The sequence below is a fragment of the Mandrillus leucophaeus genome, unplaced genomic scaffold, assembly GCF_000951045.1.
Source record: "Mandrillus leucophaeus isolate KB7577 unplaced genomic scaffold, Mleu.le_1.0 Scaffold81, whole genome shotgun sequence".
Taxonomy (NCBI): Eukaryota; Metazoa; Chordata; class Mammalia; order Primates; family Cercopithecidae; genus Mandrillus; species Mandrillus leucophaeus.
The window spans coordinates 3,554,698-3,577,859 of NW_012108808.1; positions in this window are offsets into that span (position 1 = coordinate 3,554,698).

Here is a 23,162-nt window from a genome sequence, read left to right on the forward strand (position 1 = left end):
GGAGAATGGCATGAACCTGGGAGGTGGAGCTTGCAGTGAGCTGAGATCACACCACTGCACTCCAGCCTGGGCGACAGAGTGAGACTTCACCTCAAAAAAAAAAAAAAAAATTGCACCAATCAGCACTCTGTGGCCAGGATTGTAAAATGCATCAATCAGCACTCTGTAGCTAGCAAGAGGTTTGTAAAATGCACCAATCAGTGCTCTGTAAAATACAACAATCAGCACTTTTTAAAATGCACCAGTGCTCTGTAAAATGGACCAATCAGCAGGATTCTAAAAGTAACCAATCATGGGGAGGATTGAGAAAAGGGCATTCCGATAGGACAGAAACAGGACATGGGAGGGGAAAAATAAGGGAATAAAAGCTGGTCACCCCAGCCAGCAGCGGCAACCTGCTCGGGTCCCCTTCCACGTTGTGGAAGCTTTACTCTTTTGCTCTTCACAATAAATCTTGCTGCTGCTCACTCCTTGGGTCTGTGCCATCTTTAACAGCTGTAACACTTACTGCGAAGGTCTGCGGCTCCATTCTTGAAGTGAGCGAGACCAAGAACCCACCAGAAGGAACCAACTCTGGACACACCACTACTGAATATTTATCCAAAGGAAAATAAATCTGTATATCAGAGGGATGCCTGCATTCATAGTTATTGTATCACTGTTCACAATAGCAAAGATATGGAATCAACTTGGTGTCTATCAATAGATGACTCAATTAAGAAAATGTGGCATAAACACACAATGAAATACTACTTGGCCATAGAAAAAGAATGAAATCACGTCATTTGCAGCAACATGAATGGAACTGGAGGTTATTATACTAAGTGAAATAAGTCAGACACAAAAAGACAGATACCACATCTTCTCATTCATATGTGGGAGTTAAGAAACTTGATCTCATTAACATGGATAATAAAATGCTAGATACCAGAGAGTGGGAAAGGTGGGTAGGTACGAGGCTGTATAAAGAGATGTTGGTTAATGGGTATTAACATGCAATTAGATGGAAAAAAATAAGTCCTAATGTTTGGTAGCAGACTATGATGACTAAGTAAGAATATTGTGATAAAACTTGAAATGATACCAAAACATAGAAATGATAAATACGCAAGGTGACAGATAGCCCAAGTACCCTGATGTTGAAACCAACCTAATAGTCCCATATACTGTTCTTTTTGATAAACATAGAAATTGATCCTTCTGCTCTTAAAGCTTGAAGCTTATATTTGTTTTATCTGAGTTCCTTCCTTTGGACAGGATTTTCAGGCCTCTCAGAAAAGTATCAAAGAACTGAAACTCACTAGATCACAGCACCAGTTGTCAGACCTCTCATTCATGATGATGGCTTCCTTGCCCCTCCTTAGTTCCCAGTTTCTTATGCATGGTTACATTTCTTCCCTGCTACATAAACCTATAGTTAGTCAGTCAGGGAGATGAATTTGAGACTGAGCTCCCATCTCCTTGGCTGCAGTGCCAAATTAAAGCCTTCTTCCTTGGCAGTACTCATCATCTCAGTGATTGGCTTTCTGTGCAGTGAACAGTAGGGCCTAGACAAAACCCTTGGTTTTTCAGTAACAATGGGACCATTACATATTCTATCCCTGTAACAAACACTCACATGTACTCCATAAATATGTAAAATATTATATATCAAGGAAAGAAAAATAATGGATAACTAGGTAACATGAACAAATTAATTTGCATCACTATGGTAATAATTTTACTATGGTAATAAAATTACTATAATTTTACTACATATATATGTTCAAATTTATTTTCAAAAATGGAAGATATATTTCAAAAACATTAGAAAATGAGAAGGGATCAAAATGATAAAACATAAAAATCAATGGAAATAAAAGGAAGTGGCAATTGAGAAAATGAGGAGCAACAATAGTATAAGACTAAAAATCCGTATTAGTAATTACTTTAAATGTAAATGGTTTAAATGCTCCAATCCAAAGGTAGACATTGGCAGAATAGATTTAAAAAATAAACATAATCCAATATATATGGTCTGAAAAGACTCCTTTTAGATCCCAAAGCACAAAGAGGCTGGAAGTAAAATGATGTGAAAAGATATTCTACGCAAACAGCAAATAAAAGAGATTTTGGTTGGCTATACTAATATCAGACAACATAGATTTTCAGTCAGAAACTGTTGTAGATTCTGTGGTGACCTGGCAGTGTTGCCACACCAGCATTTTAGTCACAGGCGAGAGACTGGAGTGCCTGGCCTGGAGCTGGGTAGGGGCCTCCACAGCCAGAACTGTGGAAAGCATCTCAGCAGTAGGTGTTGGAATTGTATGCTACCCTGTTGCAATCCTGGGGAATGAGGAGTACTTCTAAAGCTGCAGTTTCTCCTGGACAGTGAGATTTGCAGCCAGGGCAAGGTTAGTAATCTGTAATCAGTCTGCATGTGCCATTTCTTGGTGCCCCAGCCTGCTATCCTGAGATCATGATGCAATGGGGTCCACACCACTCCACTCACAGGCAGAATTTCAGACTCTTGGAGCATCTATTTGATTGGACGAGCAGCCTAAGCTACCCTATCCTTCATAGACATAGATTGTGGTGCAGTCAGGCCCTCTCCATGCCCAGACAGATGTCCATGCATGCAGGGTACCCATTCACCTGCTTCAGCAGCCTGAGCTGCCCCACCCTTCCTAGGCATAAATTGTGGTCTAGCATGGCTCTCTGCTCCATGTCTAGGCAAAGCTCCAGGTATTCAGAGAATCTGCTTGCCTGATTCAGCAGCCCAAGTTGCCTCATCCCTGCTGTGCAGAGATCTTGGTAGAGTGGGGGACTTCTTGCTTCATGCCCAAGCAGATCTCCAGGCACTAGAGCACCATGCTTACCTGGATCAACATCCTGACTTGCCCAGTCCTTCCTGTACAGATATCCTGGTGCATGGAGGCCCTCTTTGCTTCATGCCCAGGCAAATCTCCAGACATTCAGAGTACCCACTTATCTGGGTCAGTAGCCTGAACCATCCCACTGTTCCTGGACATAGATTATGATGCAGTGAGCACCTCCCCACTCTGTCCCCAGGAAGATCTCCAGGAATTCAGAGTACCAATTCACCTGTATTACCATCCCAAGCTGCCCCACCCTTCCTGTACAGACAACCTGGTGCAGGGGAGGTCCTCTCTGCTCCACATCCAGGTAGATCTCCAGGTACCCAGAGCACCTTCTTTCCTCAAATAGGAGCTTAAGCCACCCTCCATCCCCAGGCAGAAAACTTGGAGCCAAGGAGATTTCCCAGCTCCATGCCTAGGCACACCTCTGGGCACCTGGTGGCCACCCACCGGATTCTCTCTTGGCATTGGCCCTGTGCCTGACATTGGGGGATAGGTAGGTGAGCCTGCCTAGTCTGTCCCCATCTATTGTAGCCCCTGTCCCCTGCCTCCAGGGCTGAGCAGGGAACTCAAATAAATGTGCATTCCATGAATCAGCCCTTTGCCTGAGGCAAGACAGCCTCTGCCAGAAAATAAGGATCAAGTATATACAAAGCTGTGTTGGCTACAGCTGGCTCTTTTCTATAAACATATACTGTCTTGTAGGCAGAAATGCATAGCCTAATATAAAACCTGCTGAAGGAATTAAATAGGGTTATAGAAGAAAACCCAAAAGACCCTATTCAGCATTCTCTACAGTCACACCCCCTAGGGAGATAGGGAAGAGAAAAGGAAAGAAAAAAAAGCCAATAATATTATAGGAAAAGAAATAAAACACAAAAAATCCTACCCACACAAGATAATTACAAATATTGGAAGTGCCAGCATCTCCAGATGAAAAGAACCCAGTGCAAGAATTCTGGCATCATGAAAATCTGATTGTAGTAACACCACCAAAGAATTGCACTAGCCCTCTAGCAATGGTCACTAGACAAAATGGAAGCTAAGAAATGACAAGTCAAGAACTGAAAGCATGGATTGCAAAGAAGCTTAATGAGATCCAAGACAACGGTAAAAATCAACACAAAACAAATTCTATAGCAACCCAGTAAATATAGGAAAACATTAACATATTTTTAAAAAACCAATCAGAGCTCCTGGAATTGAAAACTTCATTTATGGAATTTCAAAATACAATTGAAAGCTTTAAAGCTTTATTAATAGAATAGAATAGAATAAAAGAAAGAGATAACATCAGAGCTTGAAGATTGGTTGTTCAGACTGAGTCAAAAAAAATAAGGTAAAATAATTTTAAAAAATGAACAAAGTCTTTGAGACTTTGGGATCCCACACATACTTAAACCAACCAAACCTATACATTTTGGCATTTCTGAAAGAGAAGGAGAAAAAGTAAACAGCATGAACAACATATTTGAAGGAATAATTCAAACAAATTTCCCCGCTAGTCATGGTAACTCACACCTGTAATCCCAGCACTTTCAGAGGCCAAGGCAGGTGGATCACAAGGTAAGGAGATCGAGACCATCCTGGCTAACATGATGAAACCCTGTCTTTACTAAAAATACACAAAATTAGCCAGGCGTGGTGGTGGGCACCTGTAGTCCCAGCTACTCAGGAGGCTGAGGCAGGAGAATGGCACGAACCCAGGAGGCGGAGCTTGCAGTGAGCAGAGATCACACCACTGCACTCCAGCATGGGCAACAGAGTGAGACTCCGTCTCAAAAACAAAAAAAAAAAGAAAGAAAGAAAGAAAAAAAATTTCCCTAATCTTGCTAGATAGGTAGACATCCAGATACAAGAAATAGAAAGAACACCTGTGGGATACTATACAAAATGAAAATCACTAAGGTATAGTCACCAGACCATCCAAGGTCAACAGTAAAGAAAATATCTTAAAGACAGCTATAGAGAAAGGACAGGTCACTTACAAAAAGAACCACATCAGGCTAACAGCAGACTTCTCAACAGAAACTTACAATCCATGAGAGACCACAGGACTATTTTCACCATTCTTAAAAACAACAAATTACAATCAAAGATTTTATATCCTGCCAAATTAAACTCCATAAATGAAGAAGAAATATTTTCCAGACAAGTAAGAACCAAGGGAATGTGTGATCACTAGACCAGGCTTTGAAGAGATCCTTAGGAGAGTTCTAAACATGGAAACAAAAGAATGATACATCCTACCACAAAAACACAAGTATACAGTGAACACATAAAGCAACCACATAACAGAAACTTACAAAACAACCAATTAACAACTTCATAATAGAATCAAAACCTCACATATCAATATTAACTTTGAATGTAAGTGGTCTAAATGTCTCACTTAAAAGGCACACAGTGGCAAGTTGGATTAAAAACAAGATCCATTTGTCTGCTGTTATAAGAGACCCATTTCATGTGTAATGACACCAGTAAGCTCAAAGTAAAAAGTTGGAGAAACATTCTCCATGCAAAAGGAAAGCAAAAAAAAGCAGAGTTGCTAGTCTTCTATCAGATAAAACAGATTTTAAACCAACAATAGTAAAAAATGACAAAGAAAGGCACTATAATGATAAAGGGCTTAAATCAACAAGAAGACTTAGCTATCTTAAATATGTATGCACCCAACATTAAAGCAGCCAGTTTAATAAAACAAATATGAATACTTCCAGACCTACAAAAAGACTTAAACATTTACATGATAATAGTGCAGGACTTCAACACCCCACTGACAGCATTAGAAAGATAATCAAGGCTGAAAATTAACAAAATATTAGGGACTTAAAGTCAGCATTTGACAAATTTGACCTAATAGACATCTACAGAAGACTACACTTATCAACCATAGAACACACATTCTTCTCATCTGCACATGGAACATATTCCAAGATCAATGACATGCTTGGCCATTAAGCAAGTGTTGATAAATTTTAAAAAAAAATTGAAATATCAAATATACTTTCAGTCTAGAGTGAAATAAAAATAGAAATAAATAACAAGAAGGTATCTTAAAACACACCATTACATGAACATTAAACAACTTGCTCCTGAATGACTTTGGGATAAACAATGAAATTAAGGCAGAAATCAAAAAATTCTTTGAAATAAATGAAAACAAAGACTCAACATACAAAAATATTTGGGATGCAGTGAAAGCAACATTAAGAGGAAAGCTTATAGCACTGGATGTATACTTCAAACAGAAACATCTCAAATAAACAATCTAACATCACACCCAGAGGAACTAGAAAAACAAGAACTACACCAAAGCTAGCCAAAGAAAAGAAATAAATCAGAGCAGAACTGAACAAAAGTGAGACCCAAAAATCCATATGAAGAATCAGTGAAATCAAAAGTAGGTTATTTGAAAGGATAAGCAAGGTTAACAGACCACTAGCTAGATTAACAAGGAAAAAAAGAGAAGATCCGAATGAGAACAATCAGAAATGACAAAGGTGACTTTACAACCAATTCCACAGAAATAAAAAAGATAGTTGGAGACTATTATGACCATCTCTATGCACAAACTAAGAAACCAAAAGGAAATGGATAAATTCCTGGAAACACACAATCTCCCAAGATTGAATCAGGGAGAAACTAAAACCCTAAACAGACCAATAGAAAGTTCCAAAATTGAATCAGTAATAAAAAACCTACCAACCAAAAAATTATTTCTCGGAATAATTTTAGTAGGATTGGTAACAGTGTAACAGCTCTTTATATTTCTGATCAAATTCAACTGTGAAGCCATATGGGTGTGGGTGACTCCTTAAATCACTCTATGAAGCCAGCATCACCCTGACATTGAAATGACACACTCATTTTTCTTACTATTTCATCTATATGTAGGCACCAAACCATCCTCTATGAGTGGTCTGTGGTTTTCCCTTTCACAGTCCAACGGCTGGCAGTAGTCACAAGATGTGCAGAGTGAGTCCTCAGATGTGTTCTGAGAAGCTCTAGAGAGGCAGGCAGAGCTACACTTACTCCTGGAACTGAATCGGTGGCAGCACCCTCTCTGTACCAGCTGTCAGACTGCTTTAGGTTTTGTTTCCTCACAAAGCTTTGTGTTTTGTCACAGCTTTAGAAAACAAAAGAGGAGTAGGTAGCTTATCACAGACTCCCATTTTTAAAGTCAAAGCCCCTAGAAAAGTATGTCTGGAACACTGAAGGCAAAGGTTGAGAGTATATGCACACACACCTGCAGTCTGGCATGTGCCCCAGCTACCAACTACTTCAAGGACATAGCCCAGCCACTCCCTTAGACTCCCAGTCACGTTTCTTTCTCTTGTCGCTTCTCCTTCTCCTGATTCTCCTTCTTCCTCTTTATCTCCTTTTTTTTTTCTATTATCCTCCTCTTTTTTCAAATTTGATTTTTAAATGTGATAAAAATCAGAGCAAGGTAGAGAAAATCCTGGTGTGATTTAATTAGTCTTGAGAGTCACTAAAAATTATTCTCCAAAAGTCTTGATGAATGTAGAAATCAACACTTTGTACTAAAAAACTATCTGCTGAATGGAATGTGATGTCCAGTAAAAACTAAAAAAATAAAAGCATGGTAGAGAGCTTCTGTGCATGGACAGTGCTATGTAAAGAATTAGCACAATGAATTACCCTCATTAAAACGCTCAAGGTTTTAATGAGATGCAAGAAATAGTACTTCATTGTGATAAGACCATCTTCATATTTCTTCACTTCTTAAGTATCAAAAATTAGTAAGGTTAGAGAAAATTTGAATAATGCAATTAGGAAACTTTCTCTGATTGCTAGTACATGCAATAATTTGAGAATATACAGTCTTCTCACACATATAAGAAACGTTTATGAAAACAACCATGTATTAAGTCACAAAACCACTCTACAAAATTCAAAGAATAAGTGTCTTAGGAACTATGTTCTCTGATGACACAATCAATAATGAAAGATAAATAAGAAAATCAAAATAAAATGCCTTATGTCTGGCAGTTAATAAGACTAGTTCTAAATAACTAAAGAGGCAAAAAATAATTTGTCAAAATACTTAAAATGAAATAACTTTAAAACATTTATTAAAATGTATGGAATGCATCCAAAATTATGATTAGAAAAATTTCTATCTTAAATACTTTTATTAAAAAGAAGTTAGAATGAAAACTAGTAAGCTAAGCATCCAACCTAGCTAAGGGAATTAAAAGAAACAAGAAAAAAAGTTAAAGGAAGACTATTTCCTAAGAAAGTAAATTAAGAATATAATTAACATTAAAAATTTATTGACACATAAAAAAGAAAAATGATTGATAAGGCCCAGACTAAATACAACTATGACTATGCCTTACTTAGCAACAGAATTCGTTTAAGAAATGTGTCATCCTTGTGTAAACATCATAGGGTGTACTTACACAAACCTAGTCTACTACATACCTAGACTATATGGTATAGCCTAACCTCCTAGGCTACCAACACGCACAGGATGTTACTGTACTCAATACTGTAGGCAATTGTAACACAAAGCTATTTACATATTTAAACATATCTAAACATATTAATGGTACACCTATATAGGGCACTTACTGTGAATGGGGCTTGAAGCACTGGATGTTGCTGTGAGTAAGTTCATGAGTGAGTGGTGAGTGAATATGAAGGTCTAGGTCATTACTGTACATCCCTGTAAACTTTAAGAACACTGTACATTTGGGCTACACTAAATTTATAAACAAATTTTTATTCCTTCATTATTAAATTAACGTGAGTTTACTGTAACTTTTTTACTTTATAAACTTAAGTTTTTTAAATTTCTGACACTTTTGTAATAACACTTAAAACACACACCCATGTTGTACAGCTGTATAGAAACATTTACTTTCTTTATATCATTATTCTATCAGCTTTTTTCTATTTTTTCTTTTTTCAGTTTTTAAACTTTTTTATTAAAAACTAAGACACAAACACATACATCAGCCTAGGCCTGCACAGGGTCAGGATCATTAATATCACTGTCTTTCTCCTTCATATCTTGTCCCACTGGAAGGTTTTCAGGGGTAATAACACACATGGAGCTGTCACCTCCTGTGATAACAATGCCGCCTTCTGGAATAGTTCCTGATGAACCTGCCTGAGGCTGTTTTACAGTTAATTTATTTTTGTTGAGTAGAAGGAGTACACTCTAAAGTAATCATAAAAAAGCAGCGCATACTAAACATTAGGCAATAGGAATCTTTCAGTTCCATTATAATCTTACGGGACCACCTTCGTATGTGTGGTCCATTGTTGACTATAATGTCATTATGTAGCACATGACTAGATTTCAAAATAATAATAGTTCAACAACATGAACTTGGACATGCATAGTGGTAGAAATAAAAAAGAAAGTAAGTGGGAGATCCAATGTAAAAAGTATGTCAATAGGACATGGATACAGATTGCATCCAGAGGTGGAAAATTAATTCAAGGATGACAAATTCATTATGACAATAAGAAACAAAACTTTTGCAGACAACCTTATGCTTTTATTTATTTCATCTATTGTAACATACATGAACATCTCAGAAAGAAGGGAACAACCCATGCCTAATAGTACCATTCTCTGGGAATACTAGTGGCAGTTTATTTATTGCATTCATATTTTACAGAGAAGAAAGAATTATTACACAGTAAAGAACTAAGAATCCACCAACACACACACACACACACAAATGCACACACACACACATACACACACACCCTTTCCAATGTCCCCTGGCAACACTCCCTCATGTCTAGGTCCCTGGCAATACTCCCTCATGTCTAGGTTTTTTCTAGGCTTTAAATCCTTTATTTCACTCCTGTTTACTTTCAGTTGATTCTATTTGTGTGTTTGTCTATATCACACCTTGCTGCAAAAGAGATTTGTTTACACATTGATATGGCTTGGCTGTGTGTTACCACCTGAATCTCATGTTGAATTGAATCTCAATATTGGGGGAGGGGTCTGGTGGTAGGTGACTGGATCATGTGGGCAGATTTCTCCCTGCTGTGCTCGTGATAGTGAGTTCTCATAAGATCTGGTTGTTGAAAGGCATGTGGCACTTCCCCCTTCACTCTCTCTCCTGCTGCCATGAGCAGATGTGCTTGCTTCCTCTTCACCCTTCTGTCATGATTGTAAGTTTCGTGAGGGCTCCCAAGCCATGCTTCCTGTACAGGCTGCAGAACTGTAAGTCAATTAAACCTCTTTTATTCATAAATTATCCAGTCTCATGTACTTCTTCATAGCAGTGTGAGAACTGACTAATACAGAAAATTGGTACCAAAGAAGTGGAGCATTGCTATAAAGATATCTGAAAATATGGAAGTGACTTTGGAACTGGATAATGGGCAGAGGTGGGAACAGTTTAGAACACTCAGATGAAGAGAGGAAGATGTGGGGAAGTTTGGAACGTCTTAGAGATATATTGAATGGTTGTGACCAAAATGCTGATAGTGATATAGACAATGAAGTTCAGCCTGAGGTGGTCTGAGATAGAGATAAGAAACTTACTGGGAACTGGAATAAAGGTCTCTCTTGCTATGCTTCAGCAAAGAGACTGGGGGCATTGCTCCCCTGCTCTAGGGATTTGTGGAATTTTAAGCTTGAGAGAGATGATTTAGGATATCTGGCAGAAAAAATTCTAAGCAGCAAAGCATTCAAGAAGTGACCTGGCTGCTTCTAAAAGTCTAGCCTAATTTGCATAAACAAAGAAACGACCTGACACTAGAGAACATATATTTAAAAGGGAAGCAGAGCATTAAAGTTTGGAAAGTTTGCAGACCAACCATGTGGTAGAAAAGAGAAAAAAAAAATTTCTAGGGAGGAATTCAAGGTTGCAGATATTTGCTTGTGTAAAGAAGAACCTAATGTTTATAGCCAAGACAATGGGGAAAATACCTCCAGGGCATTTCAGAGACCTTCATGGCAGCCCCTCTCATCACAGGCCTGAAGGCCTAGGAGGAAAAAATGGATTCATGGGCCAGGCCCAGGGCCCCACTGTTCTGTCCAGCCTTGGGACATGGCACCCTGCATCCCAGCCACTCCAGGTTCAGCAGTGGCTAAAAGGGGCCAAGGTATAGCTCGAGCCATTGCTTCTGAGGGTGAAAGCCCTAAGCCTTAGTGCCTTCCAAGGCTTGGGCCTGCAGGTGCATAAAATCAAGAGTTGAGCTTTGGGAGCCTCTGCCTATTTTTCAGAGTATGTATGGAAACGCCTGCATGTCTAGGCAGAAGTCTGCTGCAGAGGTGGAGTCCTCATGGAGACCCTCTACTACAGTAGTGCAGAGTGGTTGGAGCCCCACAGACAGTCTTCACTGGGGCACCACCTAATGGTGCTGTGAAAAAAGGGCTACCATCTTCCAGATCCCAGAATGATAGATCTAGCAACAACTTGTACCTTGTGCCTGGAAAAGCTGCAAGCACTCACCACCACACTGTAAAAACAGCTGTGGGTACTGTACCCTGAAGGGCCACAGAGGCAGAGCTGTACAAGGACTTGGGAGTTCATCCCTTGCATCAATGTGTCCTGAATGTGAGACATGGCATCAAAGGAGACTATTTTAGAGCTTTAAGATTTAATGACTGCCCTGTTAGATTTCAAACTTGCATAGGCCCCATAACCCCATTGTTTTGGCCGATTTCTCTCTTTTGGAATGGAAGCATTTACCCAATGCCTGTACCCACACTGTATCTTGAAAGTAACTAACTTGTTTTTGATTACAGGCTCATAGATGGAAGGGACTTGTTTGTCTCAGGTGAGACTTTGGACTTGGACTTTTGAGTTAATGGTGGAATGAGTTAAGATTTTGTGGGACTATTGGGAAGGCATGATTATGTTTTGAAATGTGAGAAGGACATGAGATTTGGAAGATAACAGGGGCAGAATAATATGGTTTGGCTCTATTTCCCCACCTAAATCTCATGTCAAATTGTAATTCTCAATGTTAGGAGAGGGACCTGGTGACACATGATTGGATCATGGGGCAGATTTCCCCCTTTCTGTTCTCATAATAATCAGTTCTTACAAGACCTGATCGTTTAAATGTGTGTAGCACTTCCCCTTTTGCCCTCTCTCTCTGTCCTGCCTCCATGTGAAGATGTGCTTGCTCCTCTTCACCCTTCCACTGTAATATTTTTTCTGAGGCCTCCCCAGTCATGCTTCCTGTACAGTCTGAGTAAATCTGAATCAATTAAATCTCTTTTTTTCATAAATTACTCAGTCTCTGGTAGTTTTTTATAGCAGTATTAGAACAGACAAATACATATTGTGTTATATATGCAAAAAATAGAATATAAATTTAAAATCAATGAATAAAATAAAGTAATGGGTAAACAAGGAAAGGAAACTACTTGGAGCCCAGATTGAGATGTATACTAAATGTCTCCCCTGAAATTCCCCTTTTCTAGTGCTGTGAGATAACCACAACTCCTTTATGTCACGAGATATTTCCTCACTTTTGGATTTCACCCTGCAACTTATCCCCAAACTATAAATATAAGTAATGATGGTATTTTAGGAAGTTAATAATATATAACCTTTTTATTCTTACATGGTTTGAGTCCATTGGAAAACGACACAGGTGATAGATGACTGGAAATACAAATGTCAGACTTCTGACTATAGTAAATTTTCTATTGCTGCTACTAATAAGTTACTATTAAATTAGTGGTAATAGCACTGTTCTCAAAGTCAGATGTCTAAAATGGATCTCACATGCTAGAACTAAGTGGTTGACAGGACTGTGTTCCCTTCTGGAGGCTCTAATGGGGGTTCTTTCTTTGCTAGATAGGGGAAAGCCTGGATCTACAAAGTAACTGAATAAGCCAAGGTGGAAAAATAATGAGGGCCATAAGAGTCATGTGCCAGAAAAGAACATGAATATGTGCTAATAGATGTCTGCTAAAATACTTGTCTGCATTGTACCTTTTTAAAATTTCATATTTTCTAAATGCTTCAACATCCCTACAAACAGGCTGTGAACTCCCTGCCCAGGCATCCAGGTGCACTTCTTTTCCTCCACTGACTGTCACCTACTGACATTCAAACACACCAGTGAAATCCCCTCATCCCTGATCCCCAATAAAGACACTCGCCCAGGGGTCCTCTCCCTCTCTCTGATCCCCACCTACTTGGTTGAGCCTGAATGGTGGCCACTCCTCTCCCTCTAGAACCTGTGAGCATAATAATTTTTCATTTCCTATGCCTCAGCAAGTGTACTGTCTACAGCCATGTTGGATTGATTTTTCAAGATGCTACAAGATTTATAACCCAATTTATAACCTGCTATCAATAAGCAAAAACCTAGATCATCCTTCATTTTTCTCACAGTGTCATATTCCTTATATAATCCATCAACAACGTAAGCCTACTTCAGTTTACACCTTCTCTCCCTTTCTACTGTAGCTAATTTAATCCAAGCCACACACTTGTGTCATGATGACTATCACAGCCTCCTTCTCTTCTTGCCTCCTAGAGTCTGTTTCTCACAAGGTAAAAGAATATCATTTGTAAATGAAAATCATGGCATGTCTTGACCATGTCTTTGTCAAAATGTTCCAGTGTACTCTTCAAATCTATAGCCTACAAGGCCCCCTTCTTCTGTTCCACTCTGATCTCTTACCACTTTCCTTATTTACTTCACACAGTCACACTACGCTTCTCAGTATATCTTAAACACAACTTTATTCTCCCATCAGGGCCTTTGCTCTGCTGTTTCTCTGATTGAAAAATTTTTCTTTCTTTCTCTTTATTTCTCTTTCTTTCTTTTCTTTCTTTCTTTCTTTTCTTTCTTTCTTTCTTTTCTTTCTTTCTTTCTTTCTTTCTTTCTTTCTTTCTTTCTCTTTCTTTCTTTCTCTTTCTCTTTCTTTCTTTCTTTCTCTTTTTCTTTCTTTTCTCTTTTCTTTTCTGTCTCTCTCTCTCTCTCTCTTTCTTTGAGACAGGGTGTCACTCTGTTGCCCAGGCTGGAGTGCAGTGGCACAATCAAGGCTCACTGAAGCCTCAACATCCCAGGCTCCAGCGATCCTCCTACCTCAGTCTCCTGAGGTGCTGGGACCACAGGCATATGCCACCACACTTGGCTATTTTTGTATTTTTGGTAGAGATGGAGTCTTGCCATGTTTTCAAGGTTGATTTTGAACTCCTGAGCTCAAGCAATCCACCTGCCTCAGCCTCCCAAAGTTCTGGAATTATGGGCATAAGCCACTGTACCTGACCTGCGTGAAAATTTCTTTCTCCAAACCTTTGTGTGGCTTTTTTCCTCCCCATTCCCAACAGTTTTAATATAATTATCTGACCCTTATCCTATTTTGTCAGGGACTCTAATAGGACATAATTATGTCATATATTTATGTGCAAAAACTGCAATTACTTTGGTACCAACTAATATTTCAGCCTCAGTGTTATTGAACTGCAGACTCAACCTGCATAAAATCAGCCAGGGCTGGGGTATGACTCTTTCTCAGAGAATTAAACATCTATGTAGAGTTGTATCAAGAAAGCCAGGCACTGTAATAAAAGGGTCTACATTTTCTGGTTTCTAGGCTATTGTTCAGCTGCACCAGCTATGATAAAGGCTTATCAACTTCAGAGTCACAAAGACGTGCAGTGCAAGCATTAATCCATTTATTACTGGGAAATTAGATTTGGTTTCAGATTGGTACACCCAAGTAAATAATAAGAGCTAGTATCAAATGCATTGGTAAGACACATATTTTTTCATATGCACTCAACATAGTAGGGACTTCAACTGCTTGTGATATGAAGATAATAAAGTGGGTCTTTATTGCACAGGAAGACATAAACAGGATCACAAAGGGATATTGAGAGGAGGAGGGACTAGCTCTGAGTGTATTCTCTGGTTATGGAAGCCTTGCTCACTTATATAAGATTTCTTGCAGTAGCAAAAATTCCTATAAAGATCAGCATTTCAAGTTGAAGAGGTAAAGCTTCCCTTGATCCAGTTACTGATTCATGCAAAAACTGTAGTATCAAACATCCCCCAACATGTTCAGACCTTCCTTTCTTTTGATAAAAATCTCATTAACAAAAACTTCCGTTTCTGGGCAAGATGGAGCAACCTCATTTCTTCCAGGTCTTTTTTCCTACAACTCAAAAAAGGTCTTCTTTCTTACAACTCAAAAATCCTCGACACAATACAAAAATAAGCATAGGAAGACTGAAACGTGAGAAGAAGAAAGTGAACTACCTGGTAACCTCAAGTCAAGGAACAACATGGCAATATGTTTCCTGGGTTTTCTTATTGACTCCCACATATCCTGGCCATGGTGCTACAGAAGTTCATGACCTAGAACCGCCAACTGGCACAGATAAAAATAGTCCAAGAAAAGCCTATTTTCCCCCAGCCGAAGGACCTGAAAAAAGAGCGGTCTAATGTAGAAAGCCTTTTTGGCAATATCCATTGCTATGCTTTGAATATGTTGCCCCCAAAACTTACTTGGAAACTTAATCTCCAATGAAACAGTGTTGAGAGGTAAGGCCTAAAGGAAGGTGTTTAGGTCGCAACGGCTCCACCCTCATGAATGGATTAATGCTAATTATAAAAGGGCTTGAAGCTTCAAGTTCAGTCTCTTACTCTCTCATGTGCTCTCTCTCTCCCCTACATGATGCCTTCTGCCATTTTATGATGCAGCAAGTCGTTCTTCACCATTCTGTGTTCCCTTGATCTTGGACATCTCAACTTCCAGAATCATGAGACAAATAAACTTACATTGTTTATAAATCACCCAATCTGTGGCATTCTGCTACAGCAGCACAAAAATGAACTAAAACATCCATCCTACTCCTTCCAAACCCCAATAGATAAAAATACAGCAATTCTCCTCCACTGCAGTTTCAGCAGAGAAGAATGAGAAGCTAATTCCATTGCCCTGTGCCCCTGCCCCACAGAAGCAGACAGTGGCACTCTGGTTCCCTTGCCTGCGGGTGTTGGCAGGGCTGAGCAGGGAGCTATTATTCCATCCCCTGCCTAAAAGAAGCAGGTGTTGTTCAGATTCCCTCACCAGGATAATGTCAGCAGGGTCCAGCAGCAAACTGAGCCTTTACCCTTACCTGGCAGCAATGAGAATTGATAAAGAACTAAGAGGTCTGGCTAATCACCACTATGTTTTCCCTCTCCTGGTGGCATTAGGGCCATCTGAGTCTCTCCCTGACTTGCCATCAGTGAGAATGAATGAGGTAGTGTGAAGTGGGGCTCATTGGTACTCTCCTTTTACCTCCCTCCCTGACAATTCTCCATGTGTCCCTGAAGTGACCCAGTTCTCCCTTTCTGGCTTGTAGATGTCCTCAAGAATAACTGTGGAATGTGCTGTGAATGCAACATTCTGAGATAAGGGGAAATTGGCTGGAATCATTCAGACTCCGTTTTAGTCTTCCCCAGAATAGGCTGTCCATTGAAATTCTTTATCCCAGTGACTCCTCTTGCTATGGGGTATAAAACCCAAACCAGGCTGCTTTCTAAAGTCCCTCAGCTGTGGTGCAAGTAAGGCCCCCACACTTGAGACTTCATCCTCCTTGCCAGCTTTCCTGAGCCTTGGGGCACTAGTTTGCAATGAATCAGAGGCTTCTGTTGTACCTTGCTGCCTATCTGTGAGTAATAAATCTGCCTCGTGTAGTTTGCTGTGCATGAGTGTATTCTTTTTCATCAGACTAAGACAAGTTGGTATACCAGTGCTCAGTGAACCTGCTTCACAGTGTGTACTGGGGTTGGGATGGTCAGCAGAGGACTGCTGAGCTTCCACTCACAATCAACATCAATGAGGAAGAATTAGGTGGAGCAAAGCAGGACTAATCAGCTCTTCCTCCATACATACTCCTGGTGGGAGCAGGGCCAAGCAGGCTGTTGAGCTTCCATCCCCAGCCTGAAACAATAAAGCCCTGTGAACCACACCTCTGTTTTCATTCTCCCAGGTTGTTAGCAAGGCCCAGTAGTGAGTTAAGTATACGCCCCCACTAAAAGGCAACAAGGCAGGGGAATTCACTGTCTCACTTTACACCGGAAATGTTTCAGAGGAAGTATGGGAGAAGCTAAACTTCAACAACACCATTATCTGCATGGAGGTAGTGTAAGCCTATGCTCCGTTTGTCATAGTGATATCAGCAAGACCCAGCAGGAAACTAATACCTGCCTGACTCTCAAGCTGGTGAGGCTACACCTCACCAACGAGATGACCTGTTCAAAAAGCATATTAAATATGTTTCAGTGTTTCATAATATCCAAAATGCTCAAGATACAATAAAAATTACTCATTATACCAATAATTAGGATAATCAAAACTTGAGTAAGAAAAGACAATCAACTGATGCCAATACTAAGATCAATCTGATGTTAGGATTATTTGAAAAGAACTTTAAAAGCATCTATCATTATACTGTTTCAGCAAGCAAATGCATATTCTCTGGAAACAAATGGAAACCTGGAAAAATCTGTGAAAAGAAATAGAAGTTATGAAGAAGAACCAAGTGGAAATTATTGAATGGAAAAATATAATACAATAGCAAAATCATTCTTCAAAAATTTTGGCAAGGCTTTAATAGTAGAGGGAAGATTACATAGAATAGAATCAGCAAACCTGAAGATAGGTCAATAAAATTTACCCATCGGAATAACAGGGAGAAAGTAGACTGAAAAAAGAAATTGTTTACAGAGTTTTAGGAACATGCAGGACAAAACCAAAGAGCTAACATATCGTTGGAAGCAAAGAAAGATAGGGAAAAAAGGACGGGTCTGAAAGAGTATTCAAAGAATAAATGGCTGAAAAGTCCCAAATTTAACAAAAGACAGATGACTTCATATTGAAGATGCTAAGTGAACCCCCAGTAAGACTTGAAAGAAAGCGATGCCAAGAAACATCTGAAACTTCTGAAATCTGTCAGAAAAAAAAATCTTTACAGTAAACAGAGAAAAGTAACATATAACTAATAAAGAATTGCCAATTCAAATGACAGTGAGTTTCTCATCTGAAGCCTTAAAGGCCAGAGGAAGTGGAACAACATTTTTCAAGAACTGAATTTTTTAAGAGAACTTCAATCATAAAAGTTTTACATCCAGTGAAAATATTCTTTAGGAATAAAGAGGAAGTGAAAACACTGTCCCATGAAGAAAAAATAAAGAAAATTTATCACCAGCAAACCTATTCTTAATGAATGGGTAAAGGAAGTTCTCTCAACAGAAAGAAAATGAATACAAAAGAAAGCGTGGGACTTCAGAAAGGAAAGAAGAAAACCAGAAGGGAAAAGAAATAGGGCTAAATATAATATTCTTCTCATGAGCTTTTTAAATCATATTTGAGAGTTGAAGCACATTATCTAATGTGGTGCTCAATGTATTTGGAGGAAATATTTAAGGAAATTATATTTTAAATGTGTGGAGTAACGAACCTAAATAAAAATAAGGTGATAAAAACTTTAATACCAGTATACTGTGATAAGTTATATGTGTATTGCTATGGTTTCCACGTGTCCCCCAGATTTCATGTTTTGGAAACTTAGTCCCAGATTCATATGTTGATGATATTTGGAGATGGGGCCTTTGGGAGATAATTAGGACCAGGTAAGATCATCTGAGTGAGATCCCTATGGTGGAACTGATGACTATAAGAAGATAAAAAGATAATTTGAGAGGCTGAGGAGGGTGGATCACTTGAGGTCAGGGGTTTGAGACCAGCCTCGCCAACATGGTGAAACCCCATCTCTACTAAAAATGTAAACATTAGCTGGATGTGGTGTCACACACCTGTAATCCCAGCTACTCAGGAGGCTGAGGCACAAGAATTGCTTGAATCTGGAGGCGGAGGCTGAAGTAAACAGATCACACCACTGCACTCCAGCCTCCAGATAAAAGAGACCTAAGCCAACATACTCATGCCCTCTCACTGTATGATGCTCTCTGCCACATTGTAAAGCAGCAAGAAGGCCCACACTAGATGCCAACACCATGGCCTTGGACTTCTCAGCCTCCAAAACCAGAAGCCAAATAAACTTCTGTTCTTTACAGATTATCCATTCTGTAATATTCTGTTATAGCAACAGAAAACAAAGACATGTACATTGCAACACCTAGAGAAACCACTAAGAATACGACATATAGCGATATACTCAAAAACAATATAAGTAAGTCAAGAAGTATGCCTAAAAACGTTCAGGTAATTCACAGGAATACAAGAAAGGAGAAATAGGAGAATAAAAACAGAAGAAACATGAATATTTATGGCATAACCTAAAACTAGAAACAAGTTAAATGTCCTTCAGCGGGTTGAAAGGTGAACAAACTACGGTACATCCACACCACAGAATATTATTCATTAATAAAGAAGAAGTAAACTATTGATATAAACAGTGGTTTGGATGGTCTTAAGGAAATTATGCTAAGTGAGAAAAGCGTATCTCAGAAGGTTACATATTGTACGATTTGATTCCATTTATATAGGTTTTTGTTGTTGTTGCTGTTTTGTTTTGTTTTGTTTTGTTTTGAGACAAAGTCTTGCTCTGTCACCCAGGCTGAAGTGCAGTGGCATGATCTTGGCTCACTGCAACCTCCACCTCCTGGGTTCAAGCGATTCTCCCACCTCAGCCTCCCGAGTAGCTGGGATTACAGGCATGAGCCACCATGCCTGGCTAATTTATTGTATTTTTTGTACAGATGGAGTTTCACCATGTTTGCCAGGCTGATCTCGAACTGCTGACCTCACGTGATCTGCCCACCTTGACTTCTCCAAGTGCTGGGATTACAGACATGCACTACCACGCCTGACCTCCATTTATATAGGTCTTGAAATAACAAAATTACGGAAATAGGGTGCAGCTAGATGATAAAAGAGATATCACCACCGATCCCACAGAAACACAAACTACCATCAGAGAATACTATAAACACCTCTATGCAAATAAACTAGAAAATATAGAAGAAATTGATAAATTCCTGGACACATACACCCTCCCAAGACTAAACCAGGAAGAAGTAGAATCCCTGAATAGACTAATAGCAAGTTCTGAAATTGAGGCAGTAATTAATAGCCTACCAACCCAAAAAAGAAAACACTTTAGTTTCTAAGTGTCTTGGTGTCCAGGATTCTTGTAGTGCTTATTTTAAGTAATGAAAATGACATTTGCCCAAAAAAGGTAGAGATCTATAATATGCTACATGAAATGATGGGTTAGTCTCAGAAATCAGAATATTCTTCTATCTCCAGACAAAACGAAAAACAGGTTTTATTCTAAGCCAATGTAATCGATTTATAAATAATAGCATACAAAAGATCCTCTTTCAGTAAGACATCTGGGTGGCAGGAGACAGCAGACTTTTTGCTCTGAGGAAACAAATTTTATGTTTTAGTTTAGGATCTAAAATGATTCTAGAATTGTGACCTGAGACTAAGGGTAAAGGTGGAAGATTATTATATATAAATTACAATATATATGATGAATAGATTGTGCCAGAGGATTGACAGATACGTATATTTAACACAATGAGACCAATGGTAAACAGATCAAACCCACTTTATTTCTTTGTGGTTTTCCAGTCACTTATATACAATTACAATAAAGTAAATCATTCTCTATATTTTTGTTAAATCATCACAAAATGTATGTTTAAAAAGTAGTTTAAGTTTACTAGAAAGTACTATCTCAACAGCTGTATAGCTAACTTATGTAATCATATTTATGCTAATTGAAGAGAATATATTTCACCTTCAGGATATTGTATTCATTTTTTTCTAGCCTTAATAAACATTTTATAAATATTGACACTGGGAATAAAAATACTGATAATATTATATTTACTTTGGCTTCACAGAGTAAAAATTGTTATTCAGTCACATACAACATTCTTGCATTTTCTTAGTCAATCCTCAAACTACCTGAGACGTAACAATTATTACTCAGTTATAAAAAGAAACCAAGATTCAGGTATACTAAATAACTTGTGAGTATTCATGATAGAACATGGCAGGTTTGATTGCAACTCTGTTTGATTCCAAAGTGCTTGATCTTTCCACTTTATCATAATGCATTTCTGGCAAGAAGCATGAGAATCAAAAATGTGACGTGAAAAACTGCTATGAAATTATTTTTAAGTGGTTTGCATAGACTTTGTTTTTAGACTTTGTTTAGCTTTTCCGAAAAAGTTGTACTCAGCTGTTCAAAGGCTAAGACAACGTTGTCGTCTTCATTTTCACATAGCTCACGCAGGGAAACACTGGAAATGGGGGAAAAGAATATAGGATCCATTTTACTGAGATTGAATATTATAAGAAAGGCTTTCCTTGGGTAAGCAGAAGTAAATCCCATCAGATGATGAAATTATGTTAGCAAAATATAAGGAATAATGATAAGAAACATATGTCTCCTAAAAAAACTTGTAAAAAAATTTAAGAAAAGATAACAAAACAACCCCCATGCAATTCTTCTCCTTGACTAATAGGCAAGAGAGAACCAAGAGAGTCTGAAAAGCCATCAAATTCCACATAACTCGATCCCTTCTCCCTTCAACAGTGCAACGCAAATTCCTTTTCTTTCCTCCATGTATCTCTTGTGAAGTCATTTGGTTTTGTTTATGCTAGTGTGTCCAGTGTATACTGAAACCCACAGGCAGCTAAATCTACGAAGAGGAATATATTCCTTTCTTTACCTAGATGTGTAAAAAAGATAATGGCCCTCCAAAGATGTCCACATTATATATTCCCCAGAAACCGATGAATAGGTCGGGTTAGATGGCAAAGGGGAATGAATTATGGCTGCAGAGAGAAGTAAAGTTGCTAATCAGCTGACCTTGAGATAGGAAAATAATCCTGGATTATCTGGGCTGGTTCAGTGTAATCTCAAAGGTCCCTGTAAGTGGAAGAGTGAGGCAGGAGAGAGTCAGAATGATGCAGTGTAAGAGTCTACGAACCATTGCTGGCTTTGGAGATGAAAGGGAGCCACAAGCCAAGGAATGCTGGCAGCCTCTAAAAGTTGGAAAAGGCAATAAAAGTAGATTGTCCCTTAAGAGCCTTTACAAAGAAATGCAGCCCTACTGACAACTGGATTGAGCCCAAGAAGATACGTTTTGGACTTCTGTCAGAAATCAAATAATAAATTTGTGTCAGTTTAAGCCACTAGATTCGTGGTAATTTGTTGCAGCAGCATTAAGAAACTAATGTACAGATAACAAAAAAGGAGAGAAGAAATCCAAGAATGAACAGTATAGCTGGGCTGATCAAGGGCTGAAAACTATCATGATCTGACATCTTATCAGCCTTTTATTATTTGCACCTCCCTGTTTCCACTAGAGTTCCAGTTATTTTCTAGTGTTATCACTGACCGACCTACTACAAAAATTGATCCATTCTGTCTCTACAACACCAGATTTCCTTCTGAGTTACAGACTTATCATTTGACTACTATCATTTCCTCCTGACTGATATCTCCCAGATATAATGTGATGTGTATAAATTCTAGCTCACTATTTTTCATTCTCATCCCCACGTGTCATGCTTATCCTTGTTTCCTATGCATCCTTAACAAAAACAGGAACTTTGGTCATCTTTACCAACTGCATAAAATTTTTTTACTAATTTCTTGAATTTTACCTCATAAATATTTTTCTAATCACTCTTCTGCATCATATTTCAATTCGCTGAATTCAGACCTTCACTCATTTCCACCTGAATGACTGTTACAGCCTTTGCACCTACACATTTCTGCCATATATATAATCTGCATGCTCATGCCCCTTTCATGCTTATGCACTGTCTACACATTGCTCAAAAGACGAAGTCCAAACTTCTTAATGTTAATATAAAGACCTTTCCTGATGTAGATCCAAATTCCATGTAAAGTCTCTTACAACAACCCACCATCTTCCCCCATCTCTGTCAAATGCCCATATTCTCCATGTCGGCGTAGTGAACTTGGAGTCTATCCCTGACCCTTCAGGCCCTTTCTCATGTCTGTACTTTGAAAATATTATTTCTTCTTCCTCATAATTTAAGGCTTAGTCAAAAAATTACTTCATTTGAGACTCTTTCTTTGAATGCAAGTAGAGTTATTCATTCCCTTATCTGCCATCACAGCTCTGACCGTGTTTGTAAGGTCTATAAGTCAACCTCTTTCACTACACATGTAAGAATTTTTTTAAAGCATATATATCAATTTAATGATCCTTTGGCCAGGTGCAGTGGTTCTTGCCTGTAATCCTAGCACTTTGGAAGGCCAAGGTGGGTGAATTGCCTGAGCTCAGGAATTTTGAGACCAGCCTAGGCAGCATGGTGAAACCCCATTT